The 23,172-nt window shown below is 39.0% G+C and overlaps 1 non-coding gene across 1 annotated transcript; it reads right to left on the reverse strand.

The window, feature by feature from the left end:
- Nucleotides 1–758: 758 nt before the first annotated feature.
- Nucleotides 759–886, reverse strand: LOC132652621 (small nucleolar RNA SNORA17). Its single transcript, XR_009590215.1, has one exon. It is a non-coding gene; the product is annotated as a small nucleolar RNA SNORA17 (small nucleolar RNA).
- Nucleotides 887–23,172: the final 22,286 nt, after the last annotated feature.

A 23,172-nucleotide genomic window follows, 5' to 3' on the forward strand; every position in this document is an offset into this window, starting at 1 on the left:
CCGAGCTTTCTTGCTTTCATGTCCGCAGGGCCAGCTGTCCCATAATGCCTAGGTGAGGGGCCAGTCCTGCACAGCCCTCAGACATCAATATCTCCTTAGGCAGTAGCCCAGACCAGAAACATCTTTTCTGGTCTGCCTGGGCTTTGGTGGTAACAGACTCCTGTTGCGGCAAGACCATGAATTCAGATGTGGTCCCCAGTGCCAGCACAGACCAGGATCCCACCAATGTCCCGGATGGCATCACCAGCTACTCACATCAGGCTGTTCCTCACTACGCTTGACTCTCCAGTTCTACCACTCTTTGTTGTGTCCACATTCTTCCGTTTCTCTTTTTCTTCCATTTCTCCACCACTTACTTGCTTCTCTTAGCAGTGCCCAGTGTCTCTGAGCATCTATGGTCTTCTCAGGAGTGGTCTCAGGAGTAAACTATGGCTCCAGAAAGGTCCGTCATGTTGCTTGCATATTGCTGGAGTTATGGTCCTGTCAGGCTAGCTCCCTGTCCAGGCCATAAGGCACTTGTCTGGTGGTTGTCTTGGGCTTGCTCCTCACTCCTGCTGGAGTCTGCCCATGGTGGGTTGTCTATCCCAGGGCTCTCTGCTGCCAGGGCCATAGTCTCAGGTGGGGGTTCTAGTCCTCCACTCCTTCCCCACCCTGGGACCCATACCTCTTCTGGCCAGATTGGCAATCATCTCAGACTATTTCCCTGTTGACCCCTGACACCAGACTGGTGATCATCTCAGGCTCTCATATTTTCACCAAATGTTAGCCATCTAATCATTCAGATGTTCACGGGTCAGAAACCTGAGCATAGACACAGTCTCTCTCCTCTCTGCCACCTACTGACATGTGACACAGCAGCCACACCTGCAAATTCTCCAGAGGCAGGTTCACTTTTCTTTTCCTATGGGGTTTTTCACATGAACCTCAAGCCACTGCTTAGAGGGTATAGGCTAGGTAGACTATTAGGTAGATGGCAAGAACCCTTCTACCTCTGTCTGCCCAAAAGACACAGGGTGCCCTAGCAGCTTGTTAACATGGGTCCTGGACCTATACACAGGTCTTCATGCTTCCACAGCAAGCATTTTATCAACTGGGCCGTCCCTATCTCTCGGATTTTATTACGTTTTTGATCATCTTGACTATTTCGAAAATAAAAAAAAATATTTTAAAATGGCACTTAAAATCATGCTGCCATGAAGACTGGTGACAGAAACTTTCATTCATCGTATATCATGTGTGCCTATCTCAGGACTTTTAAACACTGATGTGATCTTTGTCTACCTTTTTATCTTCCTTCGGTGCTCTATTGGAAGGAAGTAATCTGCTCACCTGAATATATAAAGGAATGAGTTATGCAAGATTTCTTTCTTGGCAGAGTATGTGACCTTTCAAAATTCTTATCACACATGATTTATCTTCTCTCCTCTTTATTATGTGAATAATTTAGGACAGTATTACAAATCTATATATCTTCTATACTATCTTTTTTATGTTACAGATCCAATTGTTTCCTCTTTGGCTGTAGAATACACGTTTAGATATCTCCTATGATCCACTGCCGTTTAACATGATAAATATTTCTTAACATTTCCCTACTTTCCAGCCATGCAAGATACCTTTCTTCTACTTTTCCTGCCCTACTTTTATAAACAGTTGTTTCGCTTGTTCTTTTAGTAGAGAATAAGATTAGACATTTGAAAGTCTGTGCTAGGATGTGATTGCTGCTATTGGTATAATAATTTTTGTGTTCATAGCAACTTTATTTTTTATTTTGTTTTGTTTTTAATTTTTCTCATGTGTTTATTTCATTCACTTTACATTCCTGTAGCCCTTTCCCTCCTCCTCTCCCAGTGACACCCTTTTGCCCTCCCCCACCCCACTCTCTTTTTACTCAGGAAGGGAGAATTTCCTTTCCCACCTACCCTATCCATCAAGTTGCTTCAGAACTGAACATATCCTCTTCCCCTGTGTCCTGTCAAAAGAATCCACAGAGGTAACGGCTGAAGAGAGGTATAATTCTTTTTTAAGTATTCTGATCTGACTAGTTAGCGGAATATATGCTTGTTTCTAAATAATAAGCTACACACAAATGAACACCTGCACCCGCATTAAGCGAGGCATGAAATTTCGCTGGTATCTTCCAACCTAATTCATCACCACTGGGTTCATTCTAGCCTTCTCTCACATTTGGCTTTCTCCCTCAGTGATGAGAACCTTGCCTTCACCATCCCATTCATCTACTCAATTGTTACAACGCACAAGTTTAGGAGATTGCCTTCCCGGGCCATCTTAACAAGCTTCTTCCCATCTTGTGGCATACATCAGCGCAGCATGGAGGATCATGTTCCCAGAAAAACGACTGCACCATCTACTTATACTCATGCTTCCTTTTCTAATGAGACAAAATATCTGCTTTTGAATTTGGATCCCATTTTTACACATTTTTGTTCTTTGAATAATCATGAAATACTGAAATTAAATGGCAGTTTTACTAACCTTGAGACTTATCAATAATAGGAACAAGTAAACATCAGTAAAGACAGTCACAATAATATTTCACGTCTTCACAAATATAAAGTGATAAATATCTCCCTCGAGTATTATCCGGTGATTCTGTAACTTGGCAGTTTTGATTTATTGATGATACTATAAACAATGCGTAAGGAAATGTAGACACTAAAAGAAGAAGTAACTTAGGTAACTTAGGTAAGTCTCAAGATTCAGCTACCTGTGACCTACATAAATAATATTAGGGAGAAAGGGGGGACAGAAAGGGTTTAGATTAGAGATGTCTAATAGGAAGCAAGAGAGACTCACCACAGACAGGAACAGGATTGACTTTTGCTATCACATCTCTGCTGTTTTGAGGGGGCTTGTTTTTATTTTTCTTTTTGTGCAGTTTTACTTTTTTCTCTCTGCATCTCTGATTTGCAGGTCTGACAGAGAAAGGTCATTATGTGCTTCCTATCTATAACCCAAATGAAGGTATTTTCCATATAATTGTCTCTTAACTAGAGATTTGATTGGCCTTGCATTTAATTTACCCAGACGACAGGAAAATTGTTACTATCAGGATGGAAATTACTGCCCATTATGATCACTGTAGGATACAGGAGAAATAAATGGTGGGTAAACCAGAAAACAGGAAACAGGACAGGGGACTACCACAGAGGGCCTCTGAAAGACTACCCAGCAGTGTATCAAAGTAGATGCTAAGACTCATAGCCTAACTTAGGGCAGAGTGCAGGGAATCTTATGAAAGAAGGGGAAGAAAGTAAGATCTGGAGAGGACAGGAGCTCCACAAGGAGAATAACAGAACCAAAATATCTGGGCACAGGGGTCTTTTCTGAGGCTGATAATCCAACCAGGGAACATTCATGGATATAACCTAGAACCCCTGCTCAGATGTAAACCATGGCAGCTCAGTATCCAAGTGAGTGTCCTAGTAAGGGAAACAGTGACTGTATCTGACATGAACTCAGTGGGTGGCTTATTGACACCCCCCAAGGGGGTGCAGCTTTGTCAGGCCACAGAGGAGGACAATGCGGCCAGTCCTGTTGAGATGTGATAAGGTAGGGTCAGATGGAAGGGGAGAAGCACCTCCCCTATCAGTGGACTTGGAGAGGGGCATGGGAGGAGATGAGGGAGGGAGGGTGGGATTGGGAGGGTACGAGGGAAAGGGCTACAGCTGGGATAACAAAGTCAATATACTGTAATTAATACAAAAATGAAAATTTAATTAAAAATATAAAAAATAAATAAAAACAAAAACTCTCTAAAAAACAAAAACAGAACAACAAAAACAAACAAACAGACAAACAAACAAACAAAGATGAGACGATGAGAAAGTATCTCCCAAGTGTTTATTACAATATCTACTGACCCAAAGAACATCAGGCTCTTCATTCATACTGTGCATTTCTCCCTATGTGTGGCTGTGTTCTACCTCCCGATGTTAGAAAGCTCTCGCATAAGTCACTTTCTGTTATTTCATACAATGTTTCTTATATAATATCTCTATCATTGCACTGCTTCAAAAAGAAACAATGTAAAAGAAGTTTGGGGTTTAGTTTGATGAGTTAAGCAGGACTGGAGATTTTTCACAGTCCTGCTTGTTACAAGGATGAAGCAACACTGACATATCATTATTACCTGAGTGTCTTGGTGCTGTACATTTTCTTGGCAGATGTACAGAGAAACATATCTGCCCTAACAGTATGAAAATAGTTCAAGGACCTCGACTCACTTATGTTAGACGTTCATCTGTTTTCCCTTAAGTCATAGAAACAATGAATCTTTTCACTGATTCCACAGTTTACCTGATCAGAAATGTTAACTTAATTTGCACTGTATATGACCCACTTACGTTATATTTTGTTCACTAATATGCACACACTTAAGGTTCCTCCATGTGTTTCAATGGCCATTTAGCTCATTTCAACACTGAATAAAAGATGTGTCCATTCATTTTTCTTCTGTGACCCCTAGTATCATTCCATTGGAACTTAGTCGTCACCCTCAGGAATGTATCTGGGAATGGGAACAGCCCTCCTAAATGTTCTCAGAGACAACCTAATCTCCCAGTGACTTTACATGTGATTCACCATCCTGTGCCTGACCCTAAAGAAAAGCATCTAGGATTCCCTCTGCTTCTCAGAGCTTATATTTTCCATTTATGAACATTTCCTGATAGTTAGATCACTCTAATTCCTCAGAGATGTGAAAAGCCCAGCTCAATTCTGTGAATATCTGAACAGAATAAAGGTCGGAATAGACACAACACAGCTTCTCTGAAAATATGCCTCCAAATTAACTTTTTTCACTTCAGGCAATATTTCATAATTACATCCCTCAAGAGAGAGCATTAGCTTGACTAGTTTACAAGTTAAAGCGTATACTTCAGAAGTTACAGAAATGTGAAGAACACCTATAATTTTCTACAAAATGATTAAAAAACAACCTTATATCGTCCCTTCAAAAGGTAATGGAAACTTATATCTCCCTCTTGACTAAAAAAGCAAAGCAAAGGAAAACAAAAAAGAAGTAACAAGTAACAAAAAAAGTAACAAAAGTAACAAGACAACAACAATAACAACATAAACAAAAGTAACAGAAAAACAAATGGTATTCTCTGGAAGTTGTATAACATATTCTTTTTTTATTTTTATTTTTTCAGTTTTATTTTTATTTTTTTTTATCACATTTTATTAACTGTATCCCAGCCGTGTCCCGATCCCTCATTCCCTCCCAGTCCCTCCCTCCCTCCCTCATCTCCACCGTGCCCCTTTCCAAGTCCACTGATAGGGGGGACCTCCTCCCCATTCATCTGATCCTGTTTTATCAGGTATCTTCAGGACTGGCTGCAAAGCCCTCCTCTGTGGCCTAACAGGACTGCTCCTCCCTTCGGGGGTGGGGAGACCAAAGAGCCAGTCATTGAGTTCCTGTTAGAAATAGTCCTTGTTCCCCTCACTTTGGGAAACCAATTGGTTACTGAGCTACCACAGGCTACATCTGAGTGGAGGTTCTAGGTTATATCCATACATGGTCCTTGGTTGAATGTCAGTCTCAGAAAAGACCCTGTGCCCAGATATATTTGGTCCTTGTGGAGCTCCTATCCTTTCCCCATCAGACTAACTCCCCTTCTTTCTTATGATTCCCTGTACTCTGCCAAAGGTTTGGTCATGAGTCTTTGCTTTGAAAACACTGCTAGTTAAGAGTCTTTCAGATGCGCTCAGTAGACTCTGTCATACGTTCAATGCACATCCCATCTGTCTTTCTAAACGAGGATTGATCATCTTACCCCATGTCCGCTCAATTCTTAAATGGCCATACTTTTCACTGCCTTTTCTTTCTTTCTTTTCCAATTACCAAAGAAGTAAAGTGACACATTTGCTAGCAAACAGCATAATGGTAGGCATTACTTCACAACACCAATATCCTGATGCTAGATGAAGCACACAGTCGTCCACTCACTGAAAGTACTTTAATTCTAAAGTTTTTTTTAGCTAGTGATGTTTCTCTCATCACAATATTCTTCTTTTATTCAGTTGGTATCAAGTTCATTATCAGATCTATAATTCATCTTCAAGATGAAGGCTTCCCCAAGATGACAAACACTTGAGATAACAATTAATATTAGACACCTTGTAACCAATGCTTCAAAAACTTAATGCTAACTGCATTTGTCCTCTAAGGAGTGATATCATCCACAGACAGAGGACTATATAATTTATTTTCTGAAATAGGAAGAGTTAAAATTTTGCATAGTTGCACATGACACATATCACATCCATTGTTAAATATGAGCACATGTATCATAAGCAAGCATGTGTGGACTTAAAACATAAAGCATATGTTAAAGATTAAGTCCTGAAGAAACACTGTGATGATCACATCAGGACCTAGCCATAAAAATATTTTAATGGAACCAAAAGCACTGTCATTATCTTTAATTAATATTCACTGATTAATCATATTTTATACAAAATTTTTTCATGAAAGCCAAGATATGGAAGTGACATGTTATCAGATTCTTCAATAAAGAAATAATTGATCAGAAGGCCAAGGAAGGAGGAGAACAATATGCTACAGACCAGTCTAAGCTACACACTGAATTCCATGATATCTGTGGCACTGAGACCACCCAACACACAAAAGAATGAAGAATGTTAAGTGGCAATTGTACAAAATAATAATACAGTCTAAATACAGTATAGTATTATTTAAATTAAATATATATTTAAATATCCATATATAAAAAAGAAACTTAAATGTGGTCTTTTAAGAGTAAAACCCACAAAAAGTAAGTATAAGAGAATATGTAACATCTAATTTAAAACAAATGGGAGGTGGTGCTAAATTTTATAAATATTTAAGAATTAATTTTATTTACCCATCTTTGCTGATAAAAACACTTCCATTAACAAATTAAATTTAAAAATTTCAAAAATATTCATTGAAAATGAAGCAGATACTGAAGCATTTAGAGTTAAATGACTGTAAATAATAAAGTGAATTCCATGTATTGTGATGATTCTTTTTGGAGAGAGTTCTGCTTGGAGATTAGTCCTGTGGTCTAACTTGTCACCCTGTTCTAATTGACAAGCTGTAGTCCCTTTGACCCTTTTGCAAATCTCTCCTTGGCTGGAAGATTAGTACATGCCTTTATGAATCATTGTTTTATGTGAAAAACTAAGCGAAAAGAAAAGATGCTACTGACCCAAGACACAGACATCAAAGGACAGTTAAAATATAATGGAGATAGGGAAATAGTAAGAGCTGGAGAGGACAGGGTCTCCACAAGGAGAGCAACAAAACAAGAAAATTTGAACACAGGGAACTTCCCAGAGACTCATACTCCAACCAAGGACTATTCATAGAGATAACCCAGAACCCCTGCACAGATGTAGCCCATGGCAGTTCAGTGTCCAAGTGGGTTACATAGTAATGGGAAGAGGGACTGCCTCTGACATAATCTGATTGGCCTGCTCTTTGATCACCTCCCTCTGGGGGGGAGCAGCCTTCCCAGGCCATAGTAGAGGACAATGCAGCCACTTTTGATGTGAACTGACAGACTAAGATCAGAAAGGAGAGGAGAACCTCCCCTATCAGTGGACTTGGGGAGTGGCATGCAAGCAGAGGGAGGAGGGAGGGTGGGATCGGGAGGGGGGATCAGCAGACGGGAAGTGGTAGCGGTGAGTAGGAAGATGCTCTATAGGTAAACATCCTTGCTGTGCATGCACACACACATGCTCACTCACCTCTCACACACATGCACTTACCCACAGAAAGACATAAACTCACACACACTAGCTCACACATACTTATGCCACTTGTTCACATACAGACCCATAGACACATATAGCGGGAGGGAGGGGCTTATGGGGGGATGCAGAATGAATAAAGTGTAATTGATGAAAAATTAAAAAAAAAATAAAAATTAAAAAAAATAATGGAGACATTTTGTGATGTGTATGTATGGTCAAGGCGAAACTGACTGTAGTCACCTGAGCGTTATGGTTTACAACGGGTAAACTGCATAGCAAGCTAAACTGCCATTGGGACGTGAGGTTCTTACACGACTAGGGCTCCTCCTGGTCTGGCAAAGCACCTGCAGGTAGCTTGGTCAGCAGATGGCTTGTACCTGTGAGCCCTTTCATACCTGTGTAAGACTGGCAAGATGGTTCAGTGGAGAAAGTGCTTGATGCCAAGGTTGATGTGTTGGCTTCAGTTCCTGGGACCCATTGAGAGTATGTCTGTGAGTATATGTGTGTATGTGTGAATAGTGCGTGAGTGAGTACTGTCTATGTGTCTGTATGTGAACAAGTGGCATAAGTATGTGTGAGCATGTGTGTGTGCATGCACAGCAAGGATGTTTACCTATAGAGCATCTTCCTCCTCACCGCTACCACTTCCCGTCTGCTCAACAATCACGGAACAGAAGGATTCTGATGAGCACAGCTTGGAGTCTGCTGAGAGTGAGCTTTCACAGTTGGGTTTTCACCATGTGACCATCATACATCTTCTATGACCATCTATCATGTGGTAGAGGTATGAAAAGGAAAGTGGAAACATGCAAGAGCTTGTAAAAACCAGACCATTGCCAGTTCTATTTAACCAATCAAACCAAAGGACACAAAGATATTCACACCCCAGAGAAGAGTGGAAGCTTGGCGGAACCAACCTGAGAGCCTTATACCAAAAACAAATTCAGGCAAAGGAACAGGGTCTTACCTAGGCAGAACCTCACCCCATCTATTGGCTGAAAAGTTTCAGTTTTAGGCATTGACCCTTACTTATACCAGTCTCTTATTTTTGTCTGCTTCTTAAAAGAATTTAAAAATATTACAAGGTGAATAAACTGTAATAAATAAAAATTAAAAAAAAATTCCTGTGAATGTTTGTCTAGCCTGCATGTATATCTTTGTACCATATACAGGCAGTGCCCGTAGAAGGCAGAAGAGGGAGGCATCAAACTCCCTATGCCTGGAGTTACAGAGGGTCGTGAGTTACCATGTGAGGGCTAGGAATTGAATCTGGCTTCTCTGAAAGAGTAACCAAGGCTTTTAACCTCTGAGCTCTCTCTGCGCCCGTTGTTGACGTTTTTGCTCATGTTTTTGTATAGTCGCCAGTGAACACACTTATTTATTGACTAGATCAAATAAATGCAATACCATTTGGACTAAAAGTTTCTAATAGATATCAAGTTAGGCCAGCATCTTTGTTGAAGATGCTACCTTTCCCCCATTATATGGTTTTGGAATCTTTTTCAAAAATCAAGTTGCTGTAGGAGTGTGAGTCAATTTCTGGGTCTTTGATTCAATGCCATTGATCTGCCAGTCTGTTTTTATGCCAATACCACACCGTTTTTATCACTGTTGCACTAGAGCACAGCTTACCATCAGGGATGGAAATAACCTCCAGGAGATCTTGTACAGGGTTGTTTTAACTATTCTGGATTTTTTTTGTTGTTGTTTTTCCATATGAGATTGATAATTATTCTTTCAAGGTCTGTAAAGAATTGTGTTGGTATTTTGATGGAAATTACACTGACTCTGTAGATTGCTTTTGATAGGATGGCCATTTTCATTAAGTTAATCCTACTGATCCATGAGCACGGGAAATCTTTCTATCTTCTGATTTCATCTTCAATTTCTTCCTTCAGAGAATTGAAAGTTTTTTGTTTGTTTGTTTTTGTTTGTTTCTTTTGTTTTCATACAAGTCTTTCATTTGCTTGGTTAGAGTCACTTTATGTTATTTGTGGCTATTGTGAAGGATGTTGTTTCCCTAATTTCTTTCTTTCTCAGACTGTTTGTTTTTGTATGCAGGAGGGCTACTTTTTTTTTTGAGTTACTTTTGTATCCAGCCAATTTGCTGAAGATGTTTTATCAACTAAAGGAATTCTCAGGAATTCTCTGGTAGAATTTTTGGGGTCACTCATGTATACTATCGTATTGTCTGCGAAGAGTGATACTTTGACTTCTTCCTTTCTGATTTGTGTCCTCTTGCTATCCTTTAGTTGTCTTGTTGCTCTAGTTAGAACTTCAAGACTATGTTAAAGAGATATGGAGAGAGTGGGAAGCCTTGCCTTGTCCCTGATTTCAGTGAGATTGATTTAAGTTTCTCTCCATTTAGTTTGATGTTGGCTATAGGCTTGTTGTATATTGCTTTTACTGTGTTAAGGTATGTGTCTTGTATCCCTGATCTCTCCAAGGCTTTAAACATGAATGGATGCTGAATTTTGTCAAATGCTCTTTTGGTGACTAAGGAAATGATCATGAGTTTTTCATTTTTTTCCCTTCAGTTTATGTATACAGTGGATTACATTGGTAGATTTCCATATATTAATCCATCCCTGCATGCCTGGAATGAAGCCTACTTTGTCATGGTAGATGATATCTTTGATGTATTCTTGGGGATTCAGTTTGCTCAAAGTCATTAGTCATCAGGGAAATGCAAATCAAAATGACCCGACCCTGAGATTCCACCTTACACCCATCAGAATGGCTAAGATAAAAAAAAAATTAAGGGACAATACATGCTGGAGAGGTTGTGGAGAAAGGGGAATCCTCCACCATTGCTGCTGGGAATGTAAACTTGTACAACCACTTTGGAAATCAATCTGGTGCTTTCTCAGAAAATTAGGAATAGTGCCTCAAGATCCAGCTATACCACTCCTGGGCATATATCCGAAAGATGCTCAACCATACAACAAGGACATTTGCTCAAATATGTGCATAGCAGCTTTATATATAATAGCCAGAATATGGAAACAACCTAGAATGTTTCTCAACCGAGGAATGGATACAGAAATGGTGGTCCATTTTCACAACAGAATACCACTCAGCAATTAAAAACAAGGAAAGCATGAAATTTTCATACAAATGGATAGAACTAGACAAGATAATCCCCAGTGAGGTAACTCAGAAGCAGAAAGACTCACATGGTATATACTCACTTTTAAGTGAATACTAGCCATGCAAGATAGGATAAAAATACTAAAATCTCTACACCTAAAGAAGCTAAACAACAAGGAGGACCCCAGGGAAGATGCTTAATCCTCACTCAGAAGGGCAATCAGGATTGGCATTGGAAGTGGGGGAAGACAGGGAACAGGACAGGAGCCTTCCACAGGGGACCACTGAAAGACTCTACCTTGCAGAGTATCGAAGCAGAAGCTGAGACTCATAGCCAAACTTTAGGCAGAGTTCACGGAATCTTATAAAAGAAGGGAGAGATAGAAAGACCTGGAGGGGACAGGAGTTCCACAAGAAGACAAACAGAGCCAGTTTATTAGGGGTGGGGCATAGGGGAAGAAAAGGGAGGGTGGGACCAGGAAGAGATTAGGGAGAGTACTACATCTGGGATACAAAGTGAATAAATTATAATAAATAATTTTAAAATGCCACATACTCAAAAATTAAAATTCTCAATTTGTATAGGTTCTATTATTTCAAAATATTAAACTCTTTACATAGAAGTAAAACACCCTAAATATAAGAGAAGGGTAATAATTTATAATGTATCTTTAAATTGCCAGCCATTTATCAGAAGACTGACACATTTACCATTTCAAATTGAGAATTTTTTTAATGCAACTTCAAATATTTTAGTTTTCTCAGACATAGGTAATAACGCAATACAAGAGTTCTGTCTTTGGAAAATATAGTGTGTTTTTGCCTTTCTCTGATGTAGGTTTTTATTGTATATGTGCGAAATCTTAATTATTCTTATGAAAGGATTAGATAAATGAAAATTATTATTAGAAGAAAACGTGACAAATAGACATAGATGATAACATTTTCAGAAATATTCCACCAATGACTCATTCACTAAATTCATAAAAGCAACCTTCACTTTGGAAGACCAACCGTGGGACCCAGCTAGTTCATACAGAATCTTGGGTTAGCCATCAGTTTACACTGGAGTCTCAACTAGTGCATTTGGACATAATTTTATTTTTAAAAACTGTTTTCAATTGCTTTCCACATAGTTATTTTAATGAAATTGATGCTGTGAAAATCCAGTTCATGTATCTTCTATTCTTTATGGTGTGGCCTTAAACCTTATGGTTTGTTTCTTTCCTTGAAACCTGATATTCTCTTAAAGTTTGCCCACCTTGAGAAGGATTATAGAGGTTTAATTACATTCACCTTTGCTCAGTTTAAGTTGGACCATTCATCTTAATATTTGAATCTCATGTGTTAGTCAAAATAATGAATAGCATGGGGGAGAAACAAGAACACAGATTTGCAGTGTTCATGACACAGAACATTGAGTGTCTATTTAGTTCATTCCCTGTGTGTCACAAGATCATCATGTAACACTGTATAGTTTTTCATGCCTCTGATTTCTGAAAGAGAGGAATCAGGAGCTACTTTGAAGTCAGTCCCTTGTGTGTGTTTGATCAGGGGAGGGGGTCCAGCTAGCAGTGTGACAGAAAAATAAAGAAGCCTGGTGATAGGTGAGTCTTTGTCTCTATGTTATTTTGACAGGTCCATTTTGCTTTCTTCTAAAATCTGATAACTATAATTCATTTTCACACATCTTTTGACATTCTTGTCAAAGTGTATAAAACTGTAAAGATTTTAATTTCTCATCAACTGTTTATATTTATGCTTATGACAAAATGTCTTTTGAGAATGAAAACTGACTTTAGACATGAACCAAACTAATGTCACAGTCTGTGACCTAAGATGATCAAAATTAAAACAGGGCATGAAGGCATCACTCATGTGTGTTTAATCTTGACAAGCGAACCATTTCTTCATAAGGCACGGAACCGGCTTTTCCTCTTTTCTCATGGCCTGCTCTCCTCCTGCTCCTCCTTTCACCATACCACCTTAATTCCAGACTTGTGTCACTTAGCATAAAGCACAGTTATAACAATGGTAATAATAATTCATGAGCACTCATCAAGGTTTTGTAAAAACACATCCTTCTGTCAGGAAGGACTTGGCATGTTCTATCTCATTTAATTGTTTGGATAATCAGCAATCATTTTTTTTCCAGTGTTCAACAGTCACTCATTAATTTCTAAAATCCAATGTTAGGATCCACATAGTACTTTACAGTTGGATAAACTGATTCACAGACCCACAGGTATTTGGATTAAGGAAACCAAGAAACTATGTAATAATGCCAGGAAATAGGAGTTAAAAATGTTAGATTAAAATATTCATTTAAAATTTCACATTTGGGGGAGGGGCATGGTGGTACAAGTTTTTTTTTTTAAATAATTATAGCAGATTATATTTTATTAAAAATAATAGTATATTCTTAGTACTGACATCAGGTAAACTTATGTCCATAAATGATGAGAAGGCAATGGAAGAGGAATGCAGGAAATGCAATGGATTTAAATTATTCATCAGTCAAAACCAAATTTCGAGCTATCTCAGTGAGGAAATTATGGCAAGATGAAAATGAAACCAGGTAAAGACAATTACTTGATACATAATAGTTCATGAAGGTTCAATATGGTACTGTGGAAATTATTTACTGACCATGGAAGGTTGCAAATTCTGTACACAAAAATCAAACTTTAACGACAGTTAGCACTATTGATAAAAAAATTGAAATGTACTCCCAGCTGTGAATCACAATGCATAATCAATATTACACTCATTGAGCACAATGCATAAACAATATTATGCTCATAGTATTCCTACCCAAACTCTATAACCACATGGGTAGTGAGGAAATACCTGTCTTCACTTTATTAACCCCAGCTTCTGGACTTCCATTCTACTCACCAAAGTAATTTTGAGGCAACTTTCTTGCTTCATAGCACTTTTGTAAGCATTGGGTTGTGTTTTTTAGTTCCCCTTTTTATTAATGGTCCACTGAATTGTTAGTATTGCTGGCACGAACATGAGTGCAGGGTTATTTACTAGACCATGGGCAACCTCCCAGTAGTTACACCTCTGAAGCTAGCAGCCATTAACCACCACAGCTCCTCAGTTGTGGTGGAGGCTCCCTAAGCACTACCCCTGTGCATGCAGGAATGTTAATGTAATGGCTGAGTCCTGTCCATAAGACAATGTTTATGGCACTCTCACAGGACTCCTAGTTTTCTTCTGGCTCTTAGGTTCTTTCAGTCCTTTTATCCATCCCTGAGAGCATTCTCTCTCTCTGTGGTTGATATAGGTCATTTAAAGGTACTCACTCAGTACTCACTTATTTTCAGCACATGAGAAGTTACGAGTCCCTCTGCATTGACCATTGCTCATCAAACAAAGAAACTTTTTTTGAACAAGTTTGATAACACCATTAATTTATAGAGTAAATTCTTGATATTTTTTAATGTCTCTATCGTTTTTAGAAAACAAAACAAAACAAAACAAAAAAAACAAAAACAAAAACAAAGGTTAGGATAACAAGGTCATAACATACAGGACTGACAGGTCTAGGAGATTTTCTGACATAGGGACCGGACATCCTCTTTCATGTCTGAATGCATTTCCAGGTTTGCTTTGGAAAAACTCACCCACTGAAATGTGTTTTGCCTGGTAGGACCCCCTGTTTTGCCTGAGAGACCACCAGGCCCCCCAGATGTGATCCTTGAAAGGTCCAATTAAGGTGCCTCTCTAAGAAGTTTAAAGCATGTCTCTGACTGTCTTGCTTCTCTCCTGTCAGAAGCTGCAGTTTTGTCTAAAATTCTGACACAAGCCTTTGTAAAGGAACCCACAGAGCAGCTTAGAAGAAGGGAAATGCCTCCATTTTCTCAAGAACTTGCTCCACTTTCTGGCTTCTGTTGTTGGACGCACTGAGGCTTCCAGTCCCTTGAACAGCTTCCGGTCCAGTTCCCTGTAGACTCATTTTGCCCTTCTGATACGTCAGGTGTGCCAGGTGTGCACTGTCTGCATTCCTCTCTGACCTTCTAGTCTAAACTTCCGGTATAATGGCCAGTTTAACTTTGCTTACAATATTGCAGGGATTCTCAAACTCTTCTACATCTCTCTTGAACACTAGTTGCAAAGTGGATGAATCACATGGCCAGGTTTTTATTACATGTCTTGGCACTGCTTTTCTGTAAACAGTTTGTTGCTGTGATAAAATATCTGACAGAATAATCCAGGGGAAGGAAGGGTGGTTATTTGGGTTCATGGTGTGAGGACTCTTTTAACATGGCTGGGAAGTCGTAGCTGCTGAACCTGATAGATTACATCTACAGTCAAGAGGCAAGAAAGGTGAATACTGTTGCTCAGTTCAGCCCATAGAATGGCGATGCCCACAGTTACGATGAGTCTTCATACCGCAGTGAACCCAAACAAAAAAGTCTTTCACAGAGATGCTCAGAGCCTTGTTTTTGTGGTGATTTTAGCTTCTATTGAGTTGTCATTAAATACTATCACAGACATAAGTAAGAGCAATAATAGAGACTGCAAAGAAATGCTGCAAAAATGGTACATGAACAAGTTAGACCACATAGAAGAAATGGAGAAGTTCTGAAGAGGACACATGCAAACACCACGACACTCAGAACAATGACAACAACAACAAACCTGAATAAACACAATCAGAAGTAGATGGAATGAATCAATAATCAAAAACCTGTCCATAAAAATAGTCCAGATCACCCAGCTGAACTTGTGAGTTCTACTCAATACCTAAATAGTAATCGGCACCAGTCATTCTGAGAACTTCTAATGAAATGAAAGATAGGGATGCTTCTTTTTTTCTGTTTGTTTATTATTATTATTATTAATTACATCTTATTCATTTTGTATCCCCCATAAGCCCCTCCCTCCTCCCCCTCCCGCTCCCACCCTACCTTCCCTTTCTGCATGTATGCCCCTCCCCAAGTCCTCCTCTCCTTCCTTCTGATCTTAGTCTATCAGATCACATCAGGAATGGCTGCATTGTCTTCTTCTGTTGCCTGGTAAGGCTGCTCCCCCCTCAGGGGGAGGTGATCAAAGAGCAGGCCAATCAGTTTATGTCAGAGGCAGTCCCTCTTCCCATCACTATGTAAACCACTTGGACACTAAACTGCCATGGGCTACGTCTGTGCAGGGGTTCTAGGTTATCTCCATGAATAGTCCTTGGTTGGAGTATGAGTCTTTGGGAAGTTCCCTGTGTTAAAATTTTCTTGTTCTGTTGCTCTCCTTGTGGAGTTCCTGTTTTTAATCCCAGCATTCAGGGAGGTGGACCTCTGTGAGTTCAAAGCCAGCCTGGTCTGCAAAGCAAGTCTAGGACAACTAGGATTCTGTTAAATCCAGAAACAATGTCTTGAAAAATATTAAAAAAATATAGCATCTAAACATAGTGCATGACTCTGTCTTTTAAACATGGTTTTATGCACCAATAAGATTGTGCTTAATTGTAGCTTTGACTATACCCTTGGCATTGATGATTTTACTAAGTATATAGAGTGCTAACATTTTTTATTTTTTTATTTTAATTTTTATTAATTACACTTTATTCACTTTATATCCCCCCATGAGCCCCTCTCTCCTCCCCTCCCAGCCTCATCCTCCCTCTCCCTTCTCCACACATGCCCCTCCCCAAATCCACTGATAGGGGAGGTCTTCCTCTGTTTACTTCTGATCCTAGCTTATCAGGTCTCATCAGGACTGGCTGCATTGTCTTCCTCTGTGGCCTGGTAAGGCTACTTCCCCCTCAGGGGGAGGTGATCAAAGAGCAGGCCAATCAGTTCCTGTCAGAGACAGTCCCTGTTCCCAATAATATGGAACCCACTTGTACACTGAACAGTCATTGGCTACATCTGTGCATGGGTTATGTTTTAGGTTATCTCTATCAATGGTCCTTGTTTGGAGTATCAGTCTCAGAAAAGACTCCTGTACCCAGATTTCTTTTGGTTCTATTGCATAATTATATTACATTTTGCAAGAGAAACATTTTAAAGAGTTATTAGCTTTTAATTCTAATATGGTTTCTATTTTTTATTTCTCTGTTTCAAAGTGAGTATCTTTTAGATTATATAGTTATGAGAGTAATGGGAAATATTAGATATTTAAAGTACAGTGAACTTAAATATATATGGATGTTTGGATATGCATAAGCAGTTATATGAAAACTGTATGAATATAAGTAACAAATATCCATTTACAACTGTATTTGTTGTAGACATGTGTGTATCATATATTATTTAAATTTTCAGAGCTCAAGAAACCATACATGTTATAAGGCTCAGTCAAAATAGAAAGCCAGGACTTTCGTCCTAAACATTAGAGTAAGCACAGACAAGACATCTTACAATCAGTTTGAATGAAATGTAAAGACCAATTCTGTAACACTATGACTTTACAGTGAGAATAGTTCATCTACAGGTGTTAAATGATATTCGGTTTTATAATGATACACAATTTTCACAGCTTTTCAGTGCATGTACACAATAATGCAATTGTTGTGTTCACAAGAATTATATGATGGTTTATTTGAGTGTCATAACTTTGTGGCTCTTTAATGTTGATATTCAATCTATATGTTTATATCCATAAAAATAAAAGGAAAAAATGAAAAATGTATCTTAGTATCTCTAAATTAAAGGAAAGAAATATTTCTGTACTTGGCTCAAGGTTCTTGAAAACGGGAGACATAAACAAGAAAAATAGATTCCTTCCTTTCTTCTGTCTACCCTTCCTCCCTTCTTTTCTCCCTTTTTCTATACCTCCTCTCTCCCTCACTTCTTTCTTTATATACACTGCTCATTGTGAGCCACACTGCCCATTAGATACCCTGGTGTGGGCACACTGCATCAGAGGAAAAGCCTACTTGCTCTGTTCCTTTCCATTCTGCTTCTGCAAAACAATATCCAGGCCTCACAGTAATCATTTTGTTAGAAGTCAAACTGATTAAATATTATTTTGTTAGAGATGATCATAGGTTGCTTTTTGTAGAATAAAGTATTTAAATTTGTTTTTGTTTTAAAACAATAGTTAAGAAATCTTGTGTTCATGATTCATTAGAGGCTGATTTGGCACTAGCTCGAGAAAATTATTTCAAAATTAACATTTGCACCAAGGAAGCTGTGAGAGTTTACCCTTGTGATGTCTTCTCCCTTCAGGCATCTTCCCTGGAAAGCAGTTTGCTATGGCCTAGAACTGATGATAAAAGGTAGACTATGTGAAATGTATTCCACATAATTGCACTTAATTTTGGGACTGAGGAGTGGTTGCTCATTATCCATGAAAAAAATTTAAAACCTTGGTAAAGGCGGACAATGCCAAAGGCACTTACACATGCTCCTCAGTGCGAAATGTCTTCTGTTTCAGTGTATTTCTGTAGCGTTAAGATAATTAGGTAGCCCCCCTTGAAGGAGATGTTAGAGCTGCAGGTAAGAAGGGCTTGCTAAAGAGGGTGCTCCATCAAAAATTAAGGTGCAGTAGCAAGCCACATAGCAAGGCTTGCAGAACTTTATGCTATGAGTCATCTGCAACCTTTTGCAAAATTCAACGTGGCAAAAGTACTGAGTTATTATCATGTACCATGTGCGATCCCAATTTGTCATTTTCTCTTGACATATCTTTTATTGAGGGGTACAAGAAGAAACCCCACATTGGGTGAGGAAAATTCTACTTGCTTCCCACACGGAGATTTAAAAATATATTTCTGGAGTTTGGCATTTACAGGAAAATGTTTCACTTTAGTGCTTCTGAAATAAGATTCCTTTTTATACCCTCCGAGTGGAAAAATATATATTCTGGACTATCACCACTAGGGGGGGCAGTGGCACTCAGCTTGCTCAGTAAATGGTAGGGACATGAGCTGAAAGGAATAAACAGTGGTATTTACTTTGCATCTATGCATTTGTTGTTATTGATTGGTTTATTATTTAAGACGATGATGTTTAGCATTTTTTTACTTCACTTTTTTCTTTCATAATATCAGAGGGTCTTCATTTTTCAATCACAGCATCAGGACCAATTTAGAGTCTTATCCTACAAAGAGAGTTACTGTGTTACAAGAATATTCCACCCTAAGCCTTTCCTGCATAGCTGTATTCATTAGCTCACAACAATAGTAATTGTAATGAAACTTGATGAGTGAAGCTGAACAAGCAAATATAAAAACATTATCAATGTAACAAGGAGTACAGAAAGAAATCACATTCTTTACTGTTTTTTTTCTTTCAATGTTTTTAATTCTTTCTCCATATATATATATGTATATCTATTTATCTATCTATCCATTTCTCTATCTATCTATCTATCTATCTATCTATCTATCTATCTATCTATCTATCTATCTATCTATCTATCTATTCACTTTACATCCTGATCCCAGATCCCCTCCTTCTTCTCCTGAACTCCCACACCTATACTTCCCTCCTGCCATTCCTCCTTTTCCTTCCTCCCAGAAAAGGGGAGGCCCCAAGTTGGTACCAATCTACTCTGGCATATCAAGTCATGGCAGGACTAAGCACATCCTCTCCCACCAGGGCGTGACCAGCAAGCCCAGCTAGGGGAAAGTAACTCAGCAGCAGGTAACAGATTCAGAGACAACCCCAACTGCTATTGTTAGAAGTCTCAAATGATGACCAAGCTGCACATTTGCTCCATATGTGTAGGGAGTCTGGGTTCAGTCCATGCCAACTGTTTTGTTGGTGGTTCAGTCTCTGTGAGTCCCTGTGGGCCCAGGTTAGGTTACTCTGTAGGTCTTCTCATGGTATTCTTGACCCCTCCAGCTTCCTATCCTTCTTCCCACTCTTCCACAGCACTCCCCAAGCTCATCCCTTTGCTTGGCTTTGGGCCTTTTCATCTGTGTCCATCAGCTGCTTGATGAAGCCTCTCAGGAGACGGTTATGCTGGACTCCTGTCTGCAAACATGACAGTATCATAAATAGTGATCTCCATGAGGTGGGTTTTAAGTTGGGCCAGTCACTGGTTTACCATTCACTCATCCTCTGTTTGATCTTTACCCCTATACTTGTAGACAAGACATATTTTGAGTTGAAGGTTTTATGTTTGGGTTGGTGTCTGCTTTCCTCTGCTGGGAGTCTTACCTGACTACAGGAGGTGCTAAATTTTTGCTCCTTAACACCATTTGCTTGAAGTCTCTGCAAGAATCACCTACATAGACTCCCAGGGTCTCCTGCTCCAGAGATGCCTGCTGCAATGATTTCTATTCTCTCTTCCAGTTCTTCTCCTCAACCCTCCTCCTCTTTCTGCCCACCTGGTCCCTACTCCCTTTATCCACCCTACCCCAGTGCCCACCCAGTTCACTACCTCCATCTACTTCTGATGTCTATTGTATTTCATGTTCTGAGTAATATTCAAGCATCTTCCCTTGGGCTATGCTTGGCTTCATTGTTTGCAATATGGTTAGTCTGTGCTACATGGCTAATAACCACTTAAAAGTGAATACATATCAAGCGTGTCATTCTGAGTCTGGCTTACTTCACACAGGATATTTCTACTTCCATCGATTTGCCTGAAAATTAATGATTTCCTTGTTTTGTTTTTAATAGTGAAGTAGTATTCCCTTGTGTAAATGAGCAACTTTTATTTATCCTTTCTTCAGTTGAGAGGAATCTAGGTTGTTTCCTGTTTATGGCTATTATGAATTAAACTTCAGTGAATATAGATGAGCAAATGTCCTTTTGGTAAGGTGGAGCATCTTATGGGTATATGATCAGGAGGGATACGGATGGGTCTTGAGGTAGATATATTTTCAATGTTCTGAGATAGCTCCAGGTTGATTTTAGAGTGTTTGTACAAGTTTGTACTCCCAACAACAATGGAGGAGAGTTCCCCTTTCTCCACATCCTCTCCAGCATAATTGTTTTTGATTTAAACCATTCTGATGGATATAAAGTGGAATCTCAAGGTCATTTTGATTTGCATTTCCCTGATGACTAAGAACACTGACCATTTCTTTAAGTGCTTCTCAGCCATTCAAGACTCTTCTGTTGAGATTTCTGTTTGGCTCTGTACTCTGTTTTCAATTCAAATATTTGGTTTGTTGGGTTTTTTTTTTTTTTTGTTGTTGTTCTTTATATATTCTGGATATTAGCATTCTGTCACTCTGTGGGCTGTCATTTTGTTCTGTTCACTGTGTCGTTTGCTTTACAGAAACTTTCAGTTTCATGAAGTCCCATTCATTAATCATTTATCTTAAAACTTTAGATGCTGGTGTTCAGGAAGTTGTCTACTGTGCCAACAATTTCAAAGCTCTTTCTTACTTTTTCTTCTAATAGATTTAGTATACCTGGTTTTATGTCAAGGTCTTTGATCCACTTGGTCTTGAGTTTTGTGCATGGTGACAGATATGGATCTATTTGTATATTTCTATATGTAGACATCCAGTTAGACCAATATCATTTGTTGAAGATGCTATCTTTCATTTTGGCTTCTTTGTCAAAATGAAGTGTTCATAGGTGCCTGGATTTATTTCTGGGTCATCAATTACATTCCATTGATCAGTCTGTTTCTATGCCAATACCATGAAGGTTTTCTGTTTCTTTACTTGTTTGTTTCTTTGTTTTCCCTGTGGCTCTGTAGCACAGTTTGAAATCTGGGATGGAGATAACCACCCACCCCTCTCCAAAGTTCTTTTATTGTACAGGTTTTTCTTAGCTAGTCTAGATTTTTGTTTTGTTTTTATATATGAAGTTGAGAATTGTTCTTTCAAGGTCTGCAAAGGATTCTGTAGGTATGTTGATGGGAATTTCGTTGAAACTGTAGATTGTTTTCTTGTAGAATAGCCATTTTTACTATGTTAATCCTACTGATCCATGAGCATGGGTGATATTTCTATCTTCTCATATCTCCTTTAATTTCTTTTTTCAGAGATGTGAAGTTTTGTCATACATTTCTTTCATTTGTTTGGTTATAGTTACACTAAGACACTTTGTGGGTTTTGTGGCTATTGTAAAGGGTGTTTTCTTCCCTAATTTTTTCTCAGCCCATTTGTTGTTTGTTTACAGGAGGGTTATTGAGTCCTTTAAGTTATTTTTTTACCCAGCCACATTGATGAAGGTGTTTATCAGCTGTAGGAGTTCCCAGGTAAGATTTTTGGGGTCACTCATGCATACTATAATATCTGCAAATAGTAATGCTTTGACTTCTTCCTTTCAAATTTTTCTCCCCTAGATATTTTTAGTTGTCTTATTGCTCTAGCTAAGACTTCAAGTATCATGTTGAAAAGATAGGGAGATAATGGGCAGCCATGCCTTGTCCCTGATTTCAGTGAGGTTGATTTAAGTTTCTTTCTATTTAGTTTAATGTTGGCTATAGGCTTGCTGAATATTGCTTTTACTGTGTTTAGTTAGGTGTCTTGTATCCCTGATATCTCCAAGGCTTTAAACATGAATGGATGTTGAATTTTGTCAAATCCCCTGTCAAAAGAACTAAAAAACAGCCTATAGACTGGGAAAAGATCTTCACCAACCCTGTATCTGACAGAGGGCTAATGGCATAATATATAAAGAACTCAAGAAGTTAAACACCAACAACCAAGTAATCCAATTAAATATGGGGTAGAGAGAACCTGTCCCTGTGTTCACGCTAGAGAAATCCCCTGCTCCACTTACTAGGGACCCCTCTGGATGCTGAGTCTGTGAGCTACATCTAAGCCAGAACTTTAGGTTCCCTCTATGTCCTTAATTAGGGTATCAGTCTCTGCAGGCTCCCAGGGCTCAATTATTTTTGACACTGTTGGTCTTCTTTTGGAGCTCCTGTCCCCTCTAGTCTTTCTGTCTCCCCCTTCTTTCATAAAATTCCATGCCCTCTGCCCAATGTTTGGCTATTAGTCTCAGCCTCTGCTTTGATACCTTGATCAGTAGTGTCTTTCAGAGGCCTTCTCTGGTAGGCTCCTGTCCTGTTCCCTGTCTTCTCCTGCTTCCAATGTCTATTGAGTTTGTCCTTCTGAATGAGGACTGAGCATCTTCCTAGGGTCTTCCTTGTGGTTGCAGCTTTGCCAGGCCACAGAGGAAGACAATTCAACCAGTCCTGATGAGAACTGATGGGCTAGGGTCAAACAGAAAGAGAGGAGGACCTCCCCTATCAGTGGTCTAGGGGAGGGGCATAGGGTGCAAAGAGGGAGGGAGCAAGGGTGGGATTGGGAGGAGATGAAAGAGGAGGACACAGCGGGATATAATTTGAATAAACTGTAATAAATGTTAATAAAAACAAAAAAATAATCCCAATAACTGGGGTACAGAGCTAAACAGAATTCTCAATAGAGGAATATAGAATGTCAGAGAAAGA

Source organism: Meriones unguiculatus, chromosome 2 (genome assembly GCF_030254825.1).
Source record: "Meriones unguiculatus strain TT.TT164.6M chromosome 2, Bangor_MerUng_6.1, whole genome shotgun sequence".
In the NCBI taxonomy this organism is placed as follows: domain Eukaryota; kingdom Metazoa; phylum Chordata; class Mammalia; order Rodentia; family Muridae; genus Meriones; species Meriones unguiculatus.